This window comes from Malurus melanocephalus, unplaced genomic scaffold, assembly GCF_030028575.1.
Source record: "Malurus melanocephalus ecotype Western Australia unplaced genomic scaffold, MMel_1.1 scaffold_550, whole genome shotgun sequence".
Classification (NCBI taxonomy): domain Eukaryota; kingdom Metazoa; phylum Chordata; class Aves; order Passeriformes; family Maluridae; genus Malurus; species Malurus melanocephalus.
The window spans coordinates 350,290-359,636 of record NW_026623782.1 but is presented as its reverse complement, the minus strand read 5'-3'; the positions used below and the strand labels follow the sequence as shown (position 1 = coordinate 359,636).

Genomic DNA, 9,347 nt, shown 5'->3' with positions numbered 1-9,347 from the left:
TTTCAATTGATTTGCAAGATACCGACCATAATAATGTGATTGGTGGATCTACTCATTTTTAATCTTCTTCCACTATATAAAACTTGTTTTTTAACATTTTATATTGATGTGTATATGTTTAGTGTTAAATTGTTTTGTAGGTTGTTTTGTGGTTTGTGGTTTTTTTCACCAAAACAATGGCTTGTGATATTTTTGGTATTTTTTTCAGGTATCCAAAGATCTTCCAGAAAAACAAAAAGAAATAGAGCTTCTGCTGAAGGACTTCATTGAACTTGATCAACAACTAAATCAGGTGATATTGTGGGTAACGCCTGTCAAGAATCAGCTGGAGCTTTATAACAAAGTGGGTCAGCCAGGAGCCTTTGATATTAAGGTAAATTTTCCTCCATTTAAAAAAAAAAAAGTGTTGGATAACTTAGTTTATTAACGATGTAACTTTGAGACAGAAGTAAGCAATAGTCCCTAAAGTTCAAAGCTCTATGAATTTAGGAAACCTTTTATACTTTTCTACTGGGTGGTTTCTAGTGAGAGGGCAGATTAGAATCAATGGTTCCAAGATGATGTATAGGTACAACCTATTTTTGACATATCACATACATGAAACAACAGCCCCAAAAGTCGATGCATTAAATTTTAATACAAAATGAACTAAAATTCATAATATAAGTGTTGAACCATTAAAGTCATTTCATTAAAGCTACTGTGATTACATGAAAATCAGAATATTTGGGRTCATAACACAATTCTTATATTGCAAGGAAAGATATTTAACTGTGCAGGTAAYACTCCAGAATCATTATCTAAATTATCTAAAAACTGTGAGAAAAATATTTGTAATCTSATCTTTGATATATGTTTAAATATAAAAAAGATGCCTGTATATGGGTTGACTGARGACAGAGTAATTAARACTGRAATRTACTGACTAGAATCAACTGGCCTGYTGGRTGTATACATGGAACTTTTGGYCTTGCCCTTTGTCTATGCATATATGGTCTTCCCTTCACATAAACTGAGGAAATATTTAAAGTAMAATAAATAATTGAAATCAATGAGGTTAGAGTTTATAGTGGCTCAGCATCTTGTTCACGTAGGTGAAGATTACACAAAAGACACTGCATTTTCTATTAATTTGATGATGCAATTTTCAGTGGAAAATGAAGAAATAATGAAATATTCAAAACTTTTCTTGTCTTACATGAAAGGAATAATACCTGCTCCTGAAGATGCATGTTTTTGCAGACCATGTTTATTAAGTTTACTTTAACTTAGTTTCTACTGAGGAGCTGGTTTAGTACCCAAACACTTTTTAAGCCATACAATTGCATTATATAAAACACTGAATCTCAAGTCCTGTTGCAGTCCTATTATTGACAGAATGAGTTCAGCAATGACATTCATTCCCTTTCTGAAAGATAAAATTAGTGTAGCATTTTGCAAATGTCTGTATATGTTCTGAATGACTGATGAAATTTTGCTTTCAAAAAAACTATGGGTCCTTATCTCCTATATAGTAACGAAAATTTTTAGATGATTCATCTATTTTTTCAAATATTTTTCTATTTTGTTTCTYTATATCTAGAATGATTGGATTTTATATAAAATGAAAATAGGCCTAAATTTCTCCTAATTATAGGACTATTGTTTTCCATTCTTATTGTGCATGTAACATCCTTCTTGGCTCTTCCATCTTGTGATGATGTGACCGGAATATTTCTGAAAAACAGTTGAGAGAACAGGACAATATAATTTAAAAAAAAAAAAAAATCTGTAGTCCAGAAATGGAGGGAGGAAATCATGTATGTCCTGAGGGGTGGGGGAACAATGAAGAGCCCCAAAGAAACTTGAATGCCCTATCTCTGTGTGAAAAACTCCACCATATTTCTTTCATGGACAAATTTGTATCACTTGCCTTTAAAGTTTTGATTGTAGATGAATCAATTAGTTGTGATTATATGGACTTTAAGGATTATAAGGAATACTACTATTATAAAGGCTGTAATCATATGAAGTGTATTTGCTTCTTATCTGCATGTTATCCATGTGRATTGCTTTTAAAAGACATAGATTTAACTTGTTTAAAGTGTTGTTGACTTAGATTTGCCCARAGTATACATTTTTTTGAGGAGAAATTTTTACATTTAAGACTCTTTATTAATCTCTGAAGGCACATTATATCCTTAGAATCTTTTTTACAATTAAGCAGAGTAAGACCATTAATAATGTTTATTATTAATGGTCTTAATAATAAACCATTACACATTAAGAATGATACATTAAGAATGAGTAAATGTAATTTAGGAAAGCAGCCTGTTCTTGGCGATGTTCAATTTCATTTTCAACTTCAAACATTCAAACCCATGCTAACATGCTCAAGCCTGGGCACTCACACCCTCTTGAATCATTGCTGAAATTATTATGTTTATGTATTTTTTTAATTGCTATCCTGTATGGCTACTTCCATAGGATGTGTATCCTACCTATGAAAGGGAGTCTCCTTTGCTCTAGTGTTCCCAAATACTACATAAATGTTCAAAATTTATTCTACAACCATTTTCATGCCTTCATCAATATCCAAAGAACATGGATGTATCTTCTATAGGATTTCATATCTCCTTTTCTCAGAAGCAAGAGTGACGCATTTGATCACCTACCAGAATGAAAAGCATAGTGTTAATATTCTTAGGAGAGAGACTGGATGAGAAATTTCACAAAGAATCTTTTTGAACACTCTAAAAACTTGGAAGATATGAAGAAGTAGTTTAAAACTGACCATCAGACTCATAAACATAACACTGGAGTGATAAAGACCAGGTTTGTTTAAGTTCTCAGGAAAACCAGACTATTTTGTTTATAGAGTTTGACATAATGGCTTGCAAATTGTAATTTTAATTTCACTTGAGACATGTTGTTTTATGAAATTTCTGCCAATGCTCTTCATACTTTTAGTAAGAACAAGCCGTTAAATCCTTTCCTATCTCTTTTGTTTTCTAAGTTGTTTTTTCAGCAAAAATTAACATGATAGGGTATAAATWTTAAGTATTGTAAGGATATTAATTTCTAAAAGCCACAAAATACTAAGTGTTAGAAATTTTCTGATCTCAGAAGCAGGTTGAAATAAATGATAAGAACATTGTGGGCATGGATAGGGGGAAGACAAAAAGGACGTGGATATATGTTTGTTTTAAATGGATGCTTAGGGTGTCTTTAGCTAGGTAGCAATATACTGTTAAAGTAATATGTCTGTTTTAAAGCAAGTTTCTTGCATTAATACTTCTGATTACACAGATTTGTGATAGATGAAATTTAAACTTGATTCACRAACTACTGCACATCTAAAATACCAATTATCAATAGTCTGAAAGAATTTTCCAAAATGCAGTGATTTCTTTCTCTCAAAACCATAGCAACCTTTGTTTCTGGCATGCAACTATAAAATGATRACTATCATTGCAGTTCCATAAATCAAGGAGTATAATTAATGAAGATCCTTATCAGAAACTCTGATTTAACATTTTAAATAATATTGATCTATTTAATACATGCATAATAAGTATATAAAGGAGAACATCTGGGAATTTCACTTTCACAGTTCACACAACTTTCAATTTCTGTGAAGTAATACTAGTTTAAAAGCTCATGCTTGTTTTCCACCTCTAAAAAATTCAGCTATTAAAAAGACATGAGAAGTCCCTTAAATTTACTCAGAAGAAAAATCAAATGAAATCTCCAGCAGTGTTAACCTTTAATGGTGGYACACAAGTAATTCTATGAGAGTAACAAAGGTGCAACCAAAGGCAAAATTACTGCATATTGTTGCAGAGAATTTCACAAAGTAAGGCTTTGARGACCCAATACATAATTGGGTTTGGTGACAGGTAGAGCAATTAAAATCCCTCCTATAGCTCATAAAATTATGTCTCTGTTAGTAATTACAAAGGGCCCAGTACCATTGTTTGGCCTGGAGGTTGACTGGTGCAGCACACCTCGTGTCCTTTCAGCAACAGTCTTAGGTCCCCAAAGAACAAAGTGCCTGTTGCTGCACCTGTGGCTGGTGCTAACCCCTGACCATGCCTGGGCACTGCCCAAGGCCTTGCAGTTTTTTCCCATGTCAGAAAAAAAGCTCACATTTTAATGGTGTGGGTAGTCATGTCGAGTGACTCGAATGTWTGCCCTCTCCCTTTTCAGTTCATTRCYGCTGTCWCCACATAAAAAATCAGGGAAGGATGCAAACTAGTAACACAAAAATAAGAGGTCCAGTGCTGTTGAGATTCAATTATTKAGAGATGTCTCTACCCAAATTAAGRTGCAAACAAGACTATATGCTGAAGTCAATAATACAGATTTTATTTAACAGTAAAACATGAGGTAGAAGGATCAAATGGAATAGAAAAGAGAGGGGAGAGAGACAGAGGGAGAGAGAAAAGACAGGTTAGGCAGAAAATAAACACCATCTGTGGATCCARTAGTGTCCTGTCCTACTTTACCCTGGAGTTTTTTGTTTTGTTTTTTTTTTTATTATGGGGGCCCCAAGGTCGTTTAAAACTTTCATTATTTATACATTCTTGCAGCCAGAGGAATCGGTGGTCATTGGCTACACAGTTCATGGTTCCAGGTGCTTGGTACCTGCTCTTTCCTAGACTTGAACCATGAGTTTGGTACAAATATGCATAGTGGGACAGACTCTTTTCCACCTCACAGTAATGCAGTTAGGAAACAGAGGAATAGAAGATGCAGACATAAAGAAACTGGACAAGTCTAGATTGTTTCTTAGTCACCCATGTGGAGTAAAACCTTGTGGTGACCAAGGAGCATACTGGGTGGCTTTGTAGTCATACAGTCCCTGGAACATTCTGTGTCATTTGAGGCTTTGGGCAACATCTCATCTTCTAAAGTGTGCACACATGTCAGTTTAAAAAGCAGCAAAAAATGTTAAGAAAGATGTGAACACTACTGAGTTGTTGAAACAAACTTTTTAGAGATATTCAGTCCCRGAAAGCATATTGTATTTTGCAGCAGCATTAACTATAAAATACACTCCCTGCTGAATTTATTTTGTTTCTTTCAGTTTATTCTGCTATCATAACTCTACACTTACTTCAAAGGACTGCAGCATGGATCAGTAAATCCTGATATATTTTATGCCAACATGATTTGTCTTCATAATTTTCTTGACTGCAATTTARAGACTGCAATGCCACAATTAGGACTTGGACCTTCAGTTAGGTGTGATAATTTTTAGCAGCAGTGTCAAAATCAAACTTGGGCTTTAATAACTCTTTCTCAATTCATAAGAGCAGAGAAAGGATTCTTCATTCTCAGGACCTAGACAGCATCAGTACCAGTGTTTGTTTCACCCTTTATATTCATCCTTAATTGCAGTTTTCTTCTATAAAATGTTCAAATATTAGTTTTGAAATTTAAGAAGCTATCCAAATAAATCAGCATTGAAATGCATATTTGCAGGTTACAAATTTAAAATATTAGAATAGATCTTAGTTCTTTGTAAGTGTTGAATTTTTTTTTTCTTCACCACACTGATGTGATCTTCATTTACAGTAATATAATATGTAGACTGCACCTGTGAAATACTCATGTATATACATAGGGAAGGCATGAAATCTACATCTATAAGAATGTCTTGAYTCCTCTGCTACTTGTGAGCACTGGAACACTTCCAGGTTTGCAGTGTACCAGCTTCTTATGCATGTAGAATGTATTTCATGCCGTGTCTTTTACAACTCTAGTTTCCTAGTTTCTCCAGCTTGACAGTATGACTCTGTCTGGGTTTGTTCTTTGACCTGGGTTTACCTCATTCTGATTGCCATTTTGCATGATTTAGTATTCATACTTCACAACCTAAATGGTATCATCATGAATTTCCAATCTTACAAGATGGTGCCGAGGAAATAGTACATAAGTTGTTTACCTTATAGCATAGAAGAAGATTGAAGTACTTAACAGCTTTGTTTACAATGMAGCTTCTGCCAGCCCTGGTGTCTAAATTGTGGGTGTTTTAGGCATAGTCAATGGATGCAGCCAGGGCAGGAGTCCCTCTCATCAATGGCATGCTGAAGTTCAGCTCTTACCATATGATTGTTTTTTACCGGCTGGTATTTTTTTTTTTTTTTTCAGACAGTAACTTCTCTCAGTACTATGGACTCCATAAAAAGCCCTAATTTTCCTTATCCTGCTTTCAGTTTAAGTTGAACAACTTTATTTTTCTTAGCTGCTTTTCTTTCTCTGTCAATAAAAATCCACAGTTAGAGAAGTACATTTTCCAGCCCATGAGCATTCAAATKTAATGGTTTTGCTGGTTGTATTGCCACAATCTTTATTCATAGAAATAAACCTGACTCCTGGGAACTGATAGCTGCTTTTCAACTGTTAATGCAACCATATCCTCTCAGTGCAAAGCTGGGGCCCTGCAGGATAACATAGGTGATATGAAATTCTATCTGTCAGTGAGGGAATTTTGACATAAGGAAGTTTTATTTAGCGTTTTCAGCTTGCCTGTTTCCCGACCCAAACACCACTATCTCCACTTTTGCCTTGATTGTTGAGCTCTCTGAGGGTAGCCTTGCTCCTTTCAAGTCTATGTCGGTTTTGCAGGATTTTGATATTTATTTCCCAGGGTACTTTGGCAGTATTTTGGGTTAGAAATGTATGGAATAYCCATCTAACAGCAGGAGATAGTAGATTTAACAGCAGAGAAAGCTGTGTAGAAGTTACTGAGGTGTGGACATAAATAAACTCCGAATAGCATGGTCTCCACCTTCCCATTTAACCTACATATCATTGACAAACATTTTGCCAGGTATTCTTTCTTCTTGCCAAACACATTAATATCTCAAAGAGCCCCTAAAATAAGGCCACAAATTGCTGTACTATTAGAATTTTATACAAAATGTCTGTGTAGAAACAGTTACTCTCACATGCAGTGTGACAACCCTGAAGCTGAATTTGAATAGTCAACAATGTGACAAATCTGGATATGCACAGAATTCATATAGTTGGTTCAGGGTRAGGTCAGAAGATGCTACTCTGGTCATCCAGTCAGACCTGCTTTATAAAGTCATCCTTTCAGTTTTCTGGCTTATTTTCTGCTTGAAGTGCAGCATACCTCTCTCAAAAATAATAATTAAAAAAACCGAGATGAAACCAAACCAACCAAGAGTGGTTTCTAATTTTCACATGTGAACAGTCATCCACATCTCCTGGTAAATTACTTCAACAGTTGAATTAAAATCCTGCACATTTTTCCTCAGCTGAGTTTATTTAACTTCATCTTTCTGTCACTGCTTTGTTTGYCAAACTAGAGAGAGGTCCAATACTGCATTAATAAACAGTAATCAGGCTCTTTTCTAAACTCTGTTCACCGCCAGTACCGTTGTTCTAATTCAGACAAGAGAGCAAATATGGAGTMTCTAATTAGTATTAGTTCAAAAACCAATTATTGTAGTGGTCAAAGCAATTATTTTTTTTTTTTTTTGGTCCTGATAATAATGTGGTTATCYTTAATCACAAACTTATTTTGGCTAAGTCAGATAATCAGAATCTAAGTAGTGGCAAATGTTGCTATAATGGAAKTCACAGTCACCTCTGCATTGTCTCCTTAATGGAATATTTAAGGACATATARGAGCATTTTGAAATGTGTTTATTTTCATCCAGCCATCCGGATTTAATACACTTAAACCTTTTAGGGATACATTATTCTGAACATGTGGATGTAGACCTATACTTTACACTTTGAAACAGCTTTGCCTACGGCATCAACAATCTGTGGAGCTCCAAAGTTATGGCTCAAGGAAGTTGTGCAAATACTGACCTTTATATCATCCTACTGACTGTTCTGCTGAGATCTGTTTACTTCAATTGCAAGGGAAAAAGAAAGGGAAATGTTGGAAGTGATGCTGCTCTAGCTGACAGCTTATGAAAATACCTTCAGAAAATCTAACCAACTATTTTTTCTTGATYTTACCTCAGTATTCTTTTCCTCTAAATATTTATTTCCTGACAGTCCCATTCAATCCAAATTTTATGTATGGTAAGACCCCAAGTCAGTGAGAGTTTTGATTGGAGATTTCCAGACATCTTGCTTAGAGGAAAAACCCTAGAAAGCTTCAAATAATGGTTCCATTCAGAAATGTAGTTTTGGAAGAACAGAATGAGAATAATAGGGCTTTCTTATATAAAAATCAAAATGACTGGATAAGACAGACTAGAAGTAAAAGCTTTCGTATTACAACCTACTGCAACTGTGACTAAGATAAAATTAACATTTTGCAATCTGTTRCAGTTAGATTGCACTTTTTAAATGTAGTCCGTGTAACATTTGTGGTGTGCTAAAGCTCTGGAAAAATACTTCCAGTGGGAGTTAAAACCTTTTTTTACAGCCAAAAAAACTCACTTCTTTCTAATATGTGCATGCTAAAGCTGTTTCATTGTGTTGTGATATAGTCAACAGGATACTATTAGCAAAAAAAAAACATTTTAGAAACCCAAATATGTAAAGAATGGGAAGTAGGTTGTCTAGYAAGATAAGAAAAGCTTACAAATAGGCTAATGTTAATATGGTTTTAGTTGCTTATAAATTTTAACGGTAACTGTGGATTATTTGTTTTGGTACTTAATGTCTGAAATCTGTGGGTCAATGTTTTTATAAAGTTAAAGTCTTCTGAAAAATTGRAATTTACAGATTTCTTCAGCCTTGCTCAATTTAGCCTAATAAAACTTGTTAACTGTTTCCCTTTTTTCTCCACAAGTGCAATCCAGAAACAAACACCTTTGTTAACCTAGAAAAGAAGTATCTAGTGTTTTGATAGCTTTTACTACTGATAGCAATCTTCCTTTAATAACATTTCCAACTTTTTTTTTTCATCTAAGACATTCCAAGTTTCTGAGGTAGTGAAATTTTATTTAGTAAATTCCCATTTAAAATACAAAATTTTTAAAGAATAGAAATGCTGCAGAATGAATTGAACCATTTTTCTGAAATGAATGAAATTAATTGAGTCATTTYTTAGTGTTTAACAGAGCTCTCAAACACGTTCTTATCTTGCTATGAGTTGAAGCACTTCAATTTTCAGGTTTGAGTAGTGGTAGTCCAGAAAACAAAGGATGAATTCTATAATAAGTACAGATCAATTCTACATAGAAGCACATCTTTTACGTGCTGTTTAAAGTTCTGAAATTCTATCTATTATATTCTCAGAATCAACACTTTTTGATCATGGAATTTAATTACTTAAAGTAGTGAAAAAATCCTTTTGCTAGTTTGGGGTCAAAGTGTACTTTAAAGAGCAGCTTTTTTCCTCTGCCTTTTATTTTCTTTTTTCTTTCGTT

The 9,347-nt window shown here is 34.1% G+C and overlaps 1 protein-coding gene across 1 annotated transcript in view; it reads left to right on the top strand.

Annotated features, from left to right (window-relative positions):
- Positions 1–9,347, top strand: part of LOC130583047 (dystrophin-like) — a 382,130-nt gene that overhangs the window by 25,108 nt on the left and 347,675 nt on the right. Inside the window, exon 4 of the mRNA XM_057382115.1 lies at positions 209–373. The gene's annotated coding sequence lies outside the window, so the exon portion shown is untranslated. The remainder of the gene's footprint in view (positions 1–208; positions 374–9,347) is intronic.